The following is a 16,518-nucleotide window of genomic DNA, read 5'->3' as shown; positions in this document are numbered from 1 at the left end:
ATTAGTTACTGATTATTAGTTATTGCCTACTGGATTGTAGATGGGTTATCAGCAGTAGTGTTGAATAGCAGCAAATAAATAAAATTATTAATAATTAACATAACGACAACGACAACAACAATAATACTGTAATAGCAACATTGATTTTAGTAAGACTACTATGGGAAACACCTATATCAGGCAGCAGCGATATAGGAAGTTGCTGAAAGGCATGATCTCATACTGTGCGGGAAAAGGCAATGGTAAACCCCTCCTGTATTCTACCAAGGTCAACCACAGGGCTCTGTGGGTGCCAGGAGCCGACACCGACTCGATGGCACACTTTACCTTACTTTGGAATATGTGACTTACATACTGAGCAGTTCACCAGCCTTCTAAGAACAGTCCACCATCCTTCTGTGAGTTGCCCCATGCAGCAGCATTCTACCTGTCACCACAGCTTGCAAACATGCAGAACTGTCAGTGACTCCTAAGCACAGTGTGCCCAATTGGGGCCTCCTCATAATTTTGGCCCGCTGGAAGCTGTACAGTCTAAATTTATTAGAGCTATTCTTCAAGTTCCCCCCTGCGTTCCCTATTCCCTCACCAGACGAGAAGTAGGTCTCACTAGGGCTGAATTGGGCTACTGGACCTGTATTATAAAGTTTTGGTTAAAACTGGTTTTTGCCAATGTAGGTCTGGCTTCCTTGGTAATGACTGATGACTTTAACCATAAGTGGAAGACCTTGGTTAAAAATAAACTTCTTCAATTTGGGTTCTCCCATGAGGAAATTCTTAGATTAGGACATGATCAGGCCTGGCAGGTTATCAAGCAGCGTATTGCTGATACAGAATTGCAAGTGGATACAGCTTGTCTAAAGAGTGGCATCTACTGTATCTGGGGAAACAGATAGATTTTTAATTCCAAACCGGCAGCATATTTAGATAATATTCTTATCCCTAAATTTAGGCGCCCCTTTATTCTTGCCCGCCTAAAAGCCTTTCTGACGGCTGTTAGGGATGGTAGATATAAAGGGATTCCATCTAATTTAAGGATTTGCCCGTGTGGCATGGGTGCTGTAGAAACTACCCCTCATGTTATTTTATATTGTAAATTTTATAGCAATGCTCGTTTAAAACTAATTTCTCCTCTCTTGGGGAAGTTTCCAGGTCACTCTGATGAATTTTACTTAAGAGTTTTTATTATCCAACTCTTGTAAAGAGATCACTTTCAATGTGGCTAGGTTTTGCTACATTGTCTGTATTATACACTCTAGTCTTATGTAATTTGTTGTTGTTGTTGTTCCACTGTCTGATCTACGATTGTAATAAAGTTTATCTATCCTAAGCACAGCATCATCATGGAAATACCGATGCTCCCATTGTGAATCATGGGAGCATCACTGCTGCAGCAATTTTGCCGTGCTTAGGAGCCAGGGAGGCTTCTGCTTATTTGCAGGCACCAGTGGCAACTCACAGAAGGATGGTGGACTGTTCTTAGAAGGCTGGTGAACTGCTCAGTATGTAAGTCACATATTCCAAAGTAAGGTAAAGTGTGCCATCGAGTCGGTGTCGGCTCCTGGCACCCACAGAGCCCTGTGGTTGACCTTGGTAGAATACAGGAGGGGTTTACCATTGCCTTTTCCCGCACAGTATGAGATCATGCCTTTCAGCAACTTCCTATATCGCTGCTGCCTGATATAGGTGTTTCCCATAGTAGTCTTACTAAAATCAATGTTGCTATTACAGTATTATTGTTGTTGTTGTTGTCATTGTCGTTATGTTAATTATTAATAATTTTATTTATTTGCTGCTATTCAACACTACTGCTGATAATCCATCTTGAATAGAATTGTGCTGTATGTGGGCATCTCACGTAGAAGGATGGTGAACTGTGCAGTATTTAAGTCAGTGGATTTAGGCTTGATTGATTGATTGATTAAGTGCCGTCATATCAGTGTCGACTCTTAGCGACTACATAGATAGATTCTCTCCAGTTTTTTCAACTTGGCCTTTAAGGTTTCTCAGTGGTGCATTCAATGCTGTCGTAATCGAGTCCATCCACCTTGCTGCTGGTCGTCCTCTTTCCTTCAACTTTCCCCAGCATTAAGGACTTCTCAAGGGAGCTGGGTTTTTGCATAATGTGTCCAAAGTATGATAGTTTGGAGTCTGGTCACAGATGGATATTTAAGAATACTTCTGAAAATTAATTTCTGATGCTGTCTTTCTCTTTAACTTTCTTTAAAGCAATTCCCACCCCCTTCAAACTCATCGGGAAAATGTTAATAGAAATACACTTTACATCTGTGAATACAAGTGCAATATGTTTGTTTTAATTTATTAATAATAATAATAATAATAATATATAATAAATGCTTCTTTCAGATTTCTATCCCTTCAAATTGTACCTCTACCTGTGAAAACCCCTGTGGTTTAAATAACCAGTGAGTGTTCACTAATAAAAAGCCCATTAAATGAAATGGCCAGTACATAGAGAATGTCCTGTTGCAATTTTGGAAGACAGTTCGTTATGAGATGTCCTGCTATGTACTTTTTTTATTTTATCAAAATAAAGAAAAAGAGCAAGGAAATCTCGCAAAATGTTTTTGTTTGGGGGGAAAACTGTTTTCTGTTTTCAGTATAGCAGGGGAAATGATGCATCTTAGTTCTTTTTTCCCCTAGAATGAAAGAGCTGGTTTATTCTATGTCAGGTGTGTTTACTGCACAGCCTATAATAAATATATATAATCAACAAAATTGGTTAGTAATTTTCATCCTCTGAACTATTACTTCTTTATACAGTGACTGCCAATTGAAGTGGTAATTCAGTTTACATTGTATTGGAGTAACCCATTTTACTGCACAGACTGAACTTGGTGTCAAAAATAATTTCAAAGGAAAAGAATTGCTTTGCTCGGAAATGTTTTCTTTCTTATTATTTTCTTTTTAAACTTGTGATAGAGTTTGATATTTTTTTTAAAAAATCCAATTCACTTATATTAGCCACATTTATATTTTTTAGATGAGTAGCCTGAAATTTTACTAAATTTGAAGGTCAGCTGTGTGATGACTTTCTGCTACTGCTACAAAGGTATAGAATGGCCTTCAATATTTTACATTTTTCCATCTAAGAAATGTCCTGAATTTAAACCCAAATAATAGCAATAGCAATAGCACTTACATTTATATACCGCTTTATAGCCGGAGCTCTCTAAGCGGTTTACAATGATTTTAGCATATTGCCCCCAACATTCTGGGTACTCATTTTACCGACCTCGGAAGGATGGAAGGCTGAGTCAACCTTGAGCCCCTGGTCAGGATCGAACTTGTAACCTTCTGGTTACAGGGCGGCAGTTTTACCACTGCGCCACCAGGGGCTCTTCAAATAATGAAATGTCCCCCAACAATCTAATCTGACAACGTTCTAGATTCAACCTTCCTGTTATGGTCAGAGGATGTTTGGCAAATTTGGTGTCAAGAATTAAACATCAACTGTCATTTAGTGCATTGTGATATTTCATACCCAGTTCCAAATGATCAGTTCATGTGATCGCTTTGTGATATAAAATGCACCATATGGTCTATTTCCTACTCCATATCCTTGTGGTGTGTTCGTTTTGACTCTCTGGTAAAATTGTTTTATATTATATCCTGAAGAAAGTAGCACATCTCTCACAACTCTATAATAATAAAGCTGCCTGGATCTCACTGACTAACTCACTAAATACGAATATGATTAATATTTATATACCGCTTGTCAACAAAAGTGCCCAAAGCAGTTTACATAGATATAAATAAATAAATAAAATGCCCCCCATCCCCAAAGGGCTCACAATCTTTAAAAAAGAAACATAAGATAGACACCAGAAACAGCCACTGGAGGGATGCTGTGCTGGGGATGGATAGGGCCAGTTGTTCTCCCTCTGCTAAATAAATCACCATTTTAAAAAGGTGCCTCTTTGCTCAATTTGCAGGAGACTGGCTGTTTGATTGACATGAAATTCCCATATCAAACCATGAGAGATAGAAACATGGGCCACATTCGCATGTAAGAGGGCACCAGAGTTGGATGGACCCACGGTTTCTTTACTGTTACATCTGAACCCAGGCAACTACAGTCTGTTCATTGTGTGACCCAAGGTCATGCTGAGAAGACTACATTTTGAACCCTCAGCTTGTAGGGAATTTCACTGTTCCATACTGAGGGCCCAGGGAACCTCCTTTTTGACCAAATGCAGCACTGGAGGCTGCATTCAGTGGGAATGGAGTTGAGGGAGGAAGCTCTTCTCTCTCTCCCTCCCTGATTGGCTGCTCAGGCTGTCCTACAAGCAATATGGAAGCCCACATAACCAGCTACCCCACCTCTCTACAGTCTTGCTGACTGAGAGAGGACGCTCTCCTGAATGTCTGAATGTAGGCAGGAGAGTAGTGGGCGGGGCGTAATTTCCGTGTTACATGTGAATATGGCCATGTTAGTTTTGCAGGTAGGTTACAGACCTTGCCCAGATCAAGAAAAATTTTGAAAACTCCAGAAAATTTCTTATATGACCAGAACATGTGGGAATAAAATCTCCCGTTGGAAAGCATAGGTAATGATACCACATAGAGCTACAAAATGACCAGAGTAATAGAGAGATAGTGATGGCAGTTCCAGGGGTGGTGGTGGGGAGGGTGGGGTGAAATACCTTTTAAAAAACCCCACAGTCACTGCTGGCATCTGGCACCCTGTAAGTATCCTGTGAGGAGGCTGCCCTGCCCCTGCTGCTCAGCTATCCTCCACAGATGTGTGGTGCTCATTTGAATAGTCAGCAGAGCATTCGGCAGCTGTGCTGACCACTCAAATGGCCACCATATATCCATTGAGGACAGCTGAGAGTCAGGATAGCCTCTCCACGGGATCCTGCATCGGCCTCCAAGGCATCACTCAGAGAGTTGGGTGCCAGTGGAAGTGACATTCACCATTTTTAACATCCCCCACTCTTGCCACTCCCCAGAACTGCCACCACGGGAGCTGTGCTTGCAAACTACAAGTCACTGGGAATCATGGCCAAAGCCCTCCCAGGAAAGAAAACATTATTTCCAAAGAGGTATTTTGTCTTTAAAAGATAAACCCAAGTACTTGAGCAATAGCAGAACCATCATTCCTTGCAAAGGCTGCTGCAAAATTCAATTCAACACCAGTGGTTTCAAATGTGTCAAATAAAATAAATAACAAAGTGAGAAGGTGTTTTGACCAATACCTAAATATCCAGATTCTTAAAGATTCTAAATGGAATCAATTTGATTCCATTTTCCACTTCTACTGCCTCTCATATTACAAGCTCTCTTAGCAGGGAGGAGAGCGAGTCTTGTGGTAGCAAACATGAACAGTCCCCTTTACTAAGTAGGATCTGCTAAGTAGGATCTGGTTCCCATTTGGATGGGAGACTACATGTGAGTGTTATCTGCTGTAAGATATTCCTCTTAGGGGATGGGGCCATAGCTCAGAGGCAGAGCATCTGCTTTGCATGCAGAAGGTCCTGAGGTCAATCTTTGACATCTCTAGGGAGGGCTGGAAAAGACTCCTTCCTGAAACCTTGGAGAGTCACTGCCAGTCAGTGTAGACAATACTGAGCTAGATGGACCAATGGCCTGACTCAGTATAAGGCAGCTTCCTATGATACGTTCCTATATTCCACCAATTGAGAGTGAGTGTGGTGTAGTGGCTAGAGTGCTGGACTAGGACCAGGGAGACCCGAGTTCAAATCCCCGTTCAGCAGCCATGATACTTGCTGGGTGACTCTGGGCCAGTCACTTCTCTCTCAGCCTAAGCTACTTCACAGGGTCGTTGTGAGGAGAAACTCAAGTCTGAGGTACACCTCTCTGGGCTCCTTGGAGGAAGAGCGGGATATAAAATGTAATAAATAAATAAATAAAAACTGTTATCTCCGTAGCAATTTCAGTATGTGGAGGAACCAAAATGACACAATCTTATTCACATTCTCTCTGTGAATACCTTCGCATGTGGATATGTTGTAATAGTCAGAGGCCCCACTTTGTGTGAAGTACTTCATCTATTATCTTTCCCTTCCTCTGACCTGTGTGATTACATGCCACCACAAACCCACCTACTTGGCACAAATTATTTGAATCAGAATGTTGCTCATTCTGCCTTCCCCACCTTGAGCCCTGCACTACATTTAATCTCTCACCCTATTTAATCTCTCATCTTAATCTCTCCTCCTGAGCAAGGTAAATATCTTCCAGAAATTAATATTCATTGTCTTATCATGAGGGTTGCCAACCTCCTGGGCTGGACTGGAATCTCCAAGAATCAGCATAAAACACTACATGACTATTGAAAGCAATTGCGGAGTTTTTAATGGTTTGATACTGTGGAAAATATTGGGGGGAAATGGGGGGAAAGGTCTCCAGGAATAGCTTCAGTCAGTTAGCAACTCTACTAATCACCATGAATGAACATGTGTGCAGTTTAATAGCTCTGTAACCTCCACATGGTTTTCTTTTCATTTTCAAAAAGCACCATTGTCTTTCTTGAAAATGATCCTCCCAGCATTCATAAGTGAAAGGTAATCTTTGGCATACAAAATTAAATAAGAAAAGAGATTTTAAAAAAAGAAGAAGAAGAAGAAGAAGGCCACAAGAGTCCTTTCAGTTCAAATATTCTGTATATCAAAATTCTTAATGCCAACGTGGTGGCATTAGAATCCGGTCTTAGAGCAATGTGCTGGTCTTAGAGCCAGCGTGGCATAGTGGTTAGAGTGCAGGACAAGGACTGGGGAGACCCGAGTTCACATCCCCATTCAGCCATGAGACTAGCTGGGTGACTCTGGGCTAGTCACTTCTCTCTCAGCCTGACCTATTTCACAGGGTTGTTATGAGGAGAAACTTAAGTATGGAGTACACCACTCTGGGCTCCTTGGAGGGAGAGCAGGATATAAAATGAATGACTGTATGAATGAATGGATTAATTAATAAAACAATAAGATACCCATATAATTTACTTGGAACAGGACTCCATATTAAATGGGCCATGTCCATCTTTTAGTAATGTTTTAAGCAGTCTGTAGATCTAAAAGATCCATCTTATTTATTTATTATTTCTCTATGTAAACCGCCCTGAGCCATTTTTGGAAGGGCGGTATAGAAATCATATTATTATTATTATTATTATTATTATTATTATTATTATTATTGGTTTTTTAAAAAATGAAAAAGAAACAAAAACAGCTTCCAATCCTTTATTTGGGTGATTTCACTGTAATGTTTAAACTACTACTATCATCTTACAGAGGGGGGGATTCTCTGCTCCCCCTTTCCCAATCTAATTAGCGTGTAAAAAATGACTGATAGAAGGCAAAATGCAGCCATCTGCATTTCTCAGTCTTGTCATTTTTCAGACAGAACTCACAGGTGTCTTTTAAACAATGATGAATTAGAAGGCACCATCTTTTTTCACTCATTTGTCTGTTAACTACCTCTGTGATAATAATATATTTGCATATTTAATTTCCTCAGCTGTAAATGAGCACCTCTGAACCACTTGCTAATTATTTTACAATTTTCTTGTATTGTTCATTATTCATGCATTCTATTTACTAAATAAAAATGACTTTCCCTCTAAAGGACATTTGCAATTATTATTACACCAAACAGTCATCATTTGGTGCCAAATAAGAAAGTCTGCTATGATGGGAAGAGAAAGACAATGCCACTTTCAAAATAAAGCAGAGATTATATTCATATTGTGTGAAGCTAGCTCCTTTATCACCACCCCTTTCTTCCTGTTCACACTTTTGTCCAAACCTGATTAAACAGGCTTCATGCTGATAACTGAGCAGGTTTTGGAATAAATTCACGTCGGTAATAAACTCAGCCAGCCAGTAAATCAGTCAGTTGAATATTACATTGGACTTTGATATTTGTCATTGTATAGCACAGTCACTGCCTTTGCCCACTATGGCCAAGCATTTATAAAAGTGCAACTCTCAACTGTCATGGTATTAACTTAAGGCACAATAGTCATCCTAGGACCAGTGGGTTGCTAAGTGGAAAAATCAATAAGGTAAATAGATTGGTACATAATAGTGCGTTAGTGTGCTCTTATATTAAATAGATACAGGCATGGGTAGGTACCAGATATGGGTAGGGGAAAGCTCCATATGAAGCCAGGTTGGGCCCAAAGTGCCAGGGCTGGTGTTGAGGTCTGCATCATTGGGCAGCTGCTGAGATCTGAGGATGCTCAGATATACCTTTGGGGCCATCCAGGTAGAAGAGGACTAATGGAGAATAGTTTGGTGAGGAGCCCCATGGAACCTACAGCTGGCAGTGCAAAGTGTAAACCTCCTTTGGCAGTACTTTGTTCTCATTTCCCATTAGGTGGACCTATTCAAAATTATTACTAGTGCTAGTTCAAAATGCACCTCCTATTTTTTCCACCTCTCCCTGGTATCTCAGGTTGAGGCAGTGGCCAGAGGGGCTTTCTATCAGCTTTGGCTGATACACCAGCTGCGTCTGTTTCTTGAGATGAACCACCTCAAAACAGTGGTACATATGTTGGTAACCTCCAGACTTGACTTCTTCAATGTGCTCTATGTGGGGCTGCCTTTGCACATAGTCTGGAAGCTTCAGTTGGTACAGAATGTGGCAGCCAGGTTGGTCTCTGGGTCATCTCGGAGAGACTACATCACTCCTTTGTTGATAGAGTTACACTGGCTGCCAATAGGCTTCCGGGCAAAATACAAAGTGCTAGTTATAACTTATAAAGCCCTAAATGGCTTAGGCCCTGGGTATCTAAGAAAACGTCTTCTTCATTATGAGCCCCACCGCCCATTGAGGTCGTCCAGAGAGATCCGTCTCAAGTTGCTGCCAGCTCGGCTGGTGGCTACACAGGGACGGGGTTTCTCAGTTGCTGCCCCAAGACTGTGGAATGTGTTCCCTACTAAGATACGCTCTTCCTCATCTCTGACAATTTTTAAAAAGCATTTGAAAACCCACCTCTTCACCCAAGCCTTTTCAGTTCTTTAAAATTTTAAGGTTTTAATTTGTGGGTGATTTTTACATTGTTAAATTGTTTTAAGTTTTTGTATATGTTTTAACTTGTTTTATGCTATTGTTAACTGCCCAGAGATGAAAGTTTGGGGCGGTGTACAAATTTAATAAATAAATAAATAAATATCTTCTGTGCAGAGGAAATCTGGGTGTTTGTTTTTGTCAATTTATTGGGGGAGCCTGCAAATCTAACCCTTAACCCTACCCTACCCGACCCTACCCTAACCATTCCCCACCCCAAATCCTCTCAGAATGATACTGTGTCACAATTGCTGTTGTTACCATAACCTGCAGAGGCATGATGTAAACTACAGCAAAAAAAAAGTGGGGTGGCGGGTGACACATCTCCACCCTCACTAAACAGTGGTAAGCAAGTCTCCTCAAAATTTTATAGGAAACTTCACAGGAATTTCTTCCCCTCCACCCCCCAAATCACTCTTTTCCATCCTGAAACCCTTCAGCACAGTCAAATGTCACCCAAGATTCTTCTGCATTAATTTTTAGATCAGCTTTGCATTGAATTGTGTAGCATATGATACAATTCTTCCTGCGTGGTACCACTTTAGTTTGCACAATAGAGACCCTGCATTAGAATGCGATTCCGTGTTAAAAATAACTATACATTGCATATGGTGTCAGGAACTGCCTGGACTGAAGCAGAGAGCCTCAGGCCTGTGAGCAACTGCCCCTTGTGACAGACTGCCAGAACTGTGATGTAATTGCTAGAATAAAAAGCTCTGGACTGCCCCACCAAGCTAGGCTAGCCATTGGATCCTTCTGGAATAGGAACAGCTAGAAAGGTTTTCCTGTTTGGATTATGAATTTGTCTGTGGAATAAGACTTCAGTGTGTCTGGCTTAAGTCCTGACTCATTGCATGCTTCTTGATCCTCTGATTTGACTGCTTGACTCTTGTTTTGGTTCTGACTGCTGGTTTGATTCTTCGGGGCTGACTTCCAGATTCAGTCCTGATTCCTGACTTGACTTTAGGGACGTGCGAATCGATTTGGGTACAAAATGATTTGTACCCAAAACTACCTGTTTGGGGCGATTTGAGGACAAAAGAAATCGCTCCTGTGCTAGCTGGCCAGATTCCGGTCCAAAGCAAATCGCCCAGATTTCAGACCTGGAAAATGTGTAGATTCAGAACTCCATTATGTGGCAATCTCTCTTGCTGTCTCCATTTTGTGTCAGGAAAATATTTTTTGAATCCTGGGCTTCAGATTGGTGACTTACAGTGTGCAACGGCTGGCTGGCGATTCCCCCCTGCTTCCTGATTGGCTCATTCCCATTCAAAGCTTGTGTTTCCAGGGGTGACTGACCCCGCATTGGTTAGGGGAAGGGTCAAAGAAGGGACAAGGGTGGGAGGAGTTCAAACTTCAACCTCCATGGCATGCCAGCTTTCAGTGTGTCACAGCTGGGCTGAGGGCATCATCCACTGAAGGAGAGTCCAGAGTCAGAAGTCAGAGTCAGGGGGCAAAACTAGTAACCAGGATTGATAAGTCAAGTAGGTATGTGCCCAAATCATTTCTTTTAAATTTGATTTGTACCTGAATCGAATCACCCTGTATTTGTTTTGGGTCCATATTTGGCCAGCTAGCACAGGGGCGATTTGTTTTGTCCACAAATCTCCTGAAACAGGTAGATTTGGGTACAAATCATTTTGTACCCAAATCAGTTTGCACAGACAGCAGGCATAGACAGTGATTCTCTCAGCACCAGGAAGGGGATGAAAAAAAACTCTTTTTCTCAATCAGAAAGCAAGAACAAAAAGCAGAGAATCCTGTCTAGGCAGCCAGCAGGCAAGGCAAAGCAAAGCTCTTCTGCTTCTCTCTCTCTCTTTTCTCCCACAAGGCAGAAAGGCAGAATGGTGGCTGGCTGCCTCCTTAAGTACATTTGAAAAATCCCTCCTTTGACAATGTCCAACCAGTCCAGCATCCTGTTTCACATAGTGGTCCACCAAATGCCTCTGAGAAGCCCACAGGCAAGAGGTGAGGGTATGCTCTCTCTCTCTTGCTGTTGCTCCCCTGCAACTGGTATTTAGAGGCATTTTGCCTATGAGGCTGGAGGTGGCCTATAGCCACCAGACTCGTAGCCATGGATAGACCTGTGCTCTGTGAATTTGTCTCCTGGGTGCCAAGAATTCATTGCATAGAATTTTGCATCTAGACATCCCAGCGCTTCTACAAATCTGAAAGATGTTCTTGCAAACATGATACCCAAGGAAGGATGGAATCTGGTTTTTTGATTAGCTTTCTCCCCTCAACACTCCCATTGGCTTTCACAGATATTCGTTTCAGAGTCTGGCTGAGACAAGCTTTTTCTTATTAGTCTACCCCAAATGGGATACATTTTTAATTTTGAAAATCCAAAAAGATTGCTTAGCATGCAGCAAAAAAACCCCCCAAAAACCGATTGAAATGAAATATTCATTTACATGCACTGAAGACACTACATTTAAGTGTTACCAAATATGCTACAGGATGTAAAACCATGTAATTACTTAAAGGATAATATTTATAGCAGTGGAGTATCCCAAGCATTAAATGGCTTTTGTATAGTTGATTAAATGTTGAATGGATGCTAAGGTTGGTGTGAATGTTGAAGCTGAAATTGGATCCTACTGTCATGAGCTCGAGCTCTGTTTTATGACTATATAATAAAAGAGACAGCTAAACACATGATTCAAATGAACATGACAAACACATTTTCTGCCCAGACTTAAAAAGTCAACAGTGGATTGTCAGAGAATTTTCAGTAAGGTCAGACTGAAGAATGGGGAAAATAAACAAGTGTGTCTTAGGCCCAAACGACACATTATATAGAGTTCTGTGCTTCCCCGTTCTGCATTTTTTGTTATTACTAAAATAGCATAGTAAGTGTGCATGGTGTTATATAGAGCAGGGATTCTCAACATTGAGTCCCCAGATGTTATTGGACTTCAACTCCCATAATCCCCAACCAAAGGCCACTGGGGCTGGGGATTATGGGAGCTGAAGTCCAATAACATCTAGAGACCCAACATTGAGAATCCCTGTTACAGAGTATAAGAGTCCAGGTAAAGCTCCTTATAAAGTGTGCATGTGTGTGCTCACACACGGTTTTGGATGTCCGCTCAGTTATTTTAGATCCCACGCATGTTGAATCAGGAAGGCTCCACTCTGAATGCACGTGCACACACACTGCCTTGATAATGCTTCCATAACAAAACACATTCCATATACAGATGGAAAAAATTAGATAGAACATTGAGTCCAGCTCTTTGCTTGCAATCTAAATGCAACCTGGCTATGCCGCTATATTACGTGTGTTCTAGAAGGCTGTTCCAAGTATAAGGAGCCACAAGGAACAAATGGTGAAGTCACTGGAAGTGGAAGGAGACAATGAGCCCTTTCTCACGATCAGAGAAAGGGCCCAAAAGGGGCAATGGGAGGAAGCCTTGAAATGCTTACCTCCCGCTCAGATGATACCTTTCTTTTGGCTGGGCAAGCAGATCACTCACCCATATATTTGCTGGTTGCTATCAGCAGCCAGTTGCTACCAGCAGCCAGGAAACTTGGGGGCTGGGAGGCCCCCAGAACTCCCATAATGCACCGCGTGAGAATATGGTGCATTATAGGGAGCTGCCCGATGCAAGCCAGGAGGCTAATCATGTGTAGCTGCCATGTAGAGCCACGCGGCACTGACACATGATCAGTTAGCCAGGGGTAAGAGTACACTCTCACCCTTAACCTTGGCTAACAGCTGGGGCTCCCTACAGCGTTTGCTGCTGTGCTGCCAGCAGGAGCAATGCAGCTCCCAATGGTTCTCACGCGCAGGCCAAACTGGGCTGGCTTCCTTAGCCTATTTTTGCCCATGCATGAGAATAGCCTCAGTCTTAGCTTTTTGGTTTTCAAGCCAAAATTAATCTGGGAAGGCTGCAAATCAGGGCAAAAGAAGGGAGACTTAGGGTTGCTTAGCCCTTTTCCTTTGAGCTCAAAATCATCCCTATATGCTTTCCCACCCATGAGGAAAAAGCTCTGAGGTTCCAATATCTTTCCTGTCATGGTGGAAAAATCAATGTGGGGAAGGTGATTTTTAGCTGACTAGCATGAAAGGATTAATTAGCCTATCTGCTATAGCTTCCATCTCACAGCCTGCCTTGGATGATTTTGATTAAAAACAACAGAAGACAAGTTGTTCTAGTAAGAACTAATCAGCCTACTTTCCTTTCAATGGCTCTACATCTGGACTTAATCTGGTGCAAATCAAGGTCCACAAGTTAGATCTCTTGTGCCTCAAATGTTCATGTGTCTGCCATCTTTGATTGGGGTGGATATCATCATTACAAACTGCACCATTGAGGTGTCCCTGTGTGTCACTCACTACAGCTATTCCAAATTTGGTTCAAATCAGTTAGACAGCCCTCAAGTTAGTGCACTTGTGCCTCAAAAATATATGCATCCACCATCTTGGATCGGGGTGGGTGACATCATCACAAACGACACCATTGGGGCATCTCTATGTGTCCATTCAGCTGTAGCAAATTTGGTTCAAATCGGTTAGACTGTCCACAAGTTAGTGCACTTGTGCCTCAAACATTTACATGTCCACCATCTTGAATTGGGTAGATAACATCATCACAATCTGCGGCATTGGGGTGTCCCTATGTGTCCCTACAGATGTAGCAAATTTGGTTCAAATCAGTTTAGCGGTTTACAAGTTAGCTCACTTGTGCCTCAAAAGTTTATGGTTCCGCCATCTTCAATCAGGTTGGATGACATAATCACAAACTACACCACTGAGGTGTCCCTGTGAGCCACTCACTACAACTGTATCAAATTTGGTTCAAATCAGTTAGACAATCCACAAGTTAGCTCACTTGCACCTCAAACATTCACATGTCCACCATCTTGGATTGAGGTGGATGGCATCATCACAAACTAAGCCATTGAGGTGTCCCTATGTGTCCCTACAACTGCAGCAAATTTGGTTCAAATCGGTTAAGTGGTTCACAAGTTGCACCTCAAAAGTTTACGCATTAGCCATCTTGAATCAGTGTAGATGACATCATCACAAACTATGCCATTGAGGTATCCCTGTGTTTCACTCACTCTGTACCTAATTTAGTTTAAATTGGTTTGGCAGTCCACAAATTAGCCCACTTGCAACTCAGATGTTCACGTGGCCAGCATCTTTAATTGGAATGGATGACATCATCACACACCATGCCATTTGGGCATCCCTATGTGTCCCTACAGCTGTCGCAAATGCTGTTCAAATTGGTTAAGCAGTTCACAAGTTAGCCCACTTGTGCCTCAAAAGTTTACGCATATGCATCTTGAATCAGTGTGGATGACATCAATCATCACAAACTATGCCATTGAGGTGTCCCTGTGTTTCACTCACTCTGTACCTAATTTGGTTTAAATTGGTTCGGCAGTCCACAAATTAGCCCACTTGCAACTCAGATGTTCACATGGCCAGCATCTTGAATTGGAGTGGATGACATCATCACACACATTTGGGCATCCCTATGTGTCCCTACAGCTTTAGCAAATTTGGTTCAAATAGGTTAGGTGGTTCACAAGTTAGCCCACTTGCACTTCCATAGTTTATGCATCAGCCATCTTGGATCAGGATGGATGACACCATCACAAACTAAACCGGTGTGTCTCTACAAGTGTACCCAATTCAGTTCATATTCATCCAGGCATTGTGAAGTTGATGCGGGGGACACACACACGGATAAACACACGGACACACACACAGAATGCTGGGTGATCTCATAAGCCTTCTGGAAAGTAGGCTAAAAAATGCAAAAGTCTGTGTACTATATGGTTAAGCCTTACCTATTGAGGCCACAGCGAGCTAGGGATGTGCACAAATCAATTTTTTGGATTCGATTTGTACCCAAATCGAATCACCCCCAATTTGTACCCAAATCGAATCACCCCCAATTTGTACCCAAATCGAATCACCCCCAAATTGTTTTGGGTCCGAATCTGACACACACCCCGGAATCACCCCAGATTCGATTTGTACCTTAATTTTCAGAATCTGAATTGATTCAGGGCAATAAAGGGGTGGGGAGGGGGAAGAATGGGGTGAGTGGTAGTGCCCAATGGATGCAAGCACTGGTCCCTCTAATTTCCCCCATCTCTCTGTAAAATGAATTTTGTTCTGGGCAGCAGTATCAAGGCACTGTGTGCTCACATGCATTCAGTGTAGGGCCTTCCTCATTCAACCTGAGTGAGATCTAAAATTAACTGAATGGACATCAGAAAACATGTGAGCATGCACATGTGTGCACGCCTTAGAGGGAACAGTGGGTGGAAGCTACCACCCAAATTTCAAAGAAATTGGGCAAAGGGATGATTTTTAAAGAATTTTTGAAGTTGGTGCATCTTTAAGCTTTTCCTCATAGGGAATAATGGGGATCTCACCAGTCTTATAGCTCCTGGGGCGAGGAGCACCAGGGTGGCCCAGAGCAGATTGTGGTGGGTGGTAGTGCCCATTGTGTGCAAGGAAGCTACCACCCATATTTCAAAGAAATTGGGCAAAGGGGCATTTCAATTTTTTTTTTAAGTTGGCATGTCTTGGTGGCAGATTCGGGGCAGATAAGGGGTTTCAGGGGCAGAAGAGTGGGTCAGGTCCCAATGGATGTCTACTACCACCCAGATTTCAAATAATTTGGTGAAAGGGGTGATTTTTAATTTTTTTCTAAAGTTTATGCATCTTTAAGCTTTTTCCCATAGGGAATAATGGGGAATTTCAACAGCCCCATACTCTACTTTAGGGGCGCCAGGGTGGCCCAGAACAGGTTGTGGTGTAGTGCACATAGGGCACAAATCACACCCAAAACGACAGGCCCATGGGGCACTGGGTTTTGTTGTTTTCAATGTCTGAGGTGTTCTGAGAGTTGATTCTCTGGTAGGAAATGAGAGTGGTTTGGCTTAAAGAGCGCACTAAGGTTGCAATCCTATGTGTACATCTGTACTAGAAAGTAAGTAACATTGAATACAGTGAGCCTTCTATATAAATATCCCTAGATTTACATTATTTAGCACTGTGTGCACTCATTTGACATCTGTAAAATGGGAGCAAATTATTTCAGTACATGTGAGCTGAAACGATGGAAGAATTACAAAGCACAGAGGCATTCAAACAAATGCCAGGATAATAATGGCTGCCATCCATGCTAATTTACTCATGAGCAGTCCAATTAAAAATTAAGGGGACAAAATAGTAATTACGAATTAGTCCAATTAATTTCAATGTGACTACTCATGAGAAACTGCATGGATGGCAGCCAGTATTTTGGTGTGTCTGAGTGCTACTGAAATTCTGACATATGTATATTTTGTGCGGGTTGAAATAATTCATCATTTTGTTACCATGAAGAGCAGTGATGATGAGCTACAATATTCTGGGCCTGGGTATGGTGTCCATGGAGAATGAGAAAGGTATTTTGTAGGGCAGTTATCAAGTGTTGTATGCTACAACACTAT

This window comes from Hemicordylus capensis, chromosome 6 (genome assembly GCF_027244095.1).
Source record: "Hemicordylus capensis ecotype Gifberg chromosome 6, rHemCap1.1.pri, whole genome shotgun sequence".
NCBI classification, from domain to species: domain Eukaryota; kingdom Metazoa; phylum Chordata; class Lepidosauria; order Squamata; family Cordylidae; genus Hemicordylus; species Hemicordylus capensis.
This window is presented reverse-complemented; position numbering follows the sequence as displayed.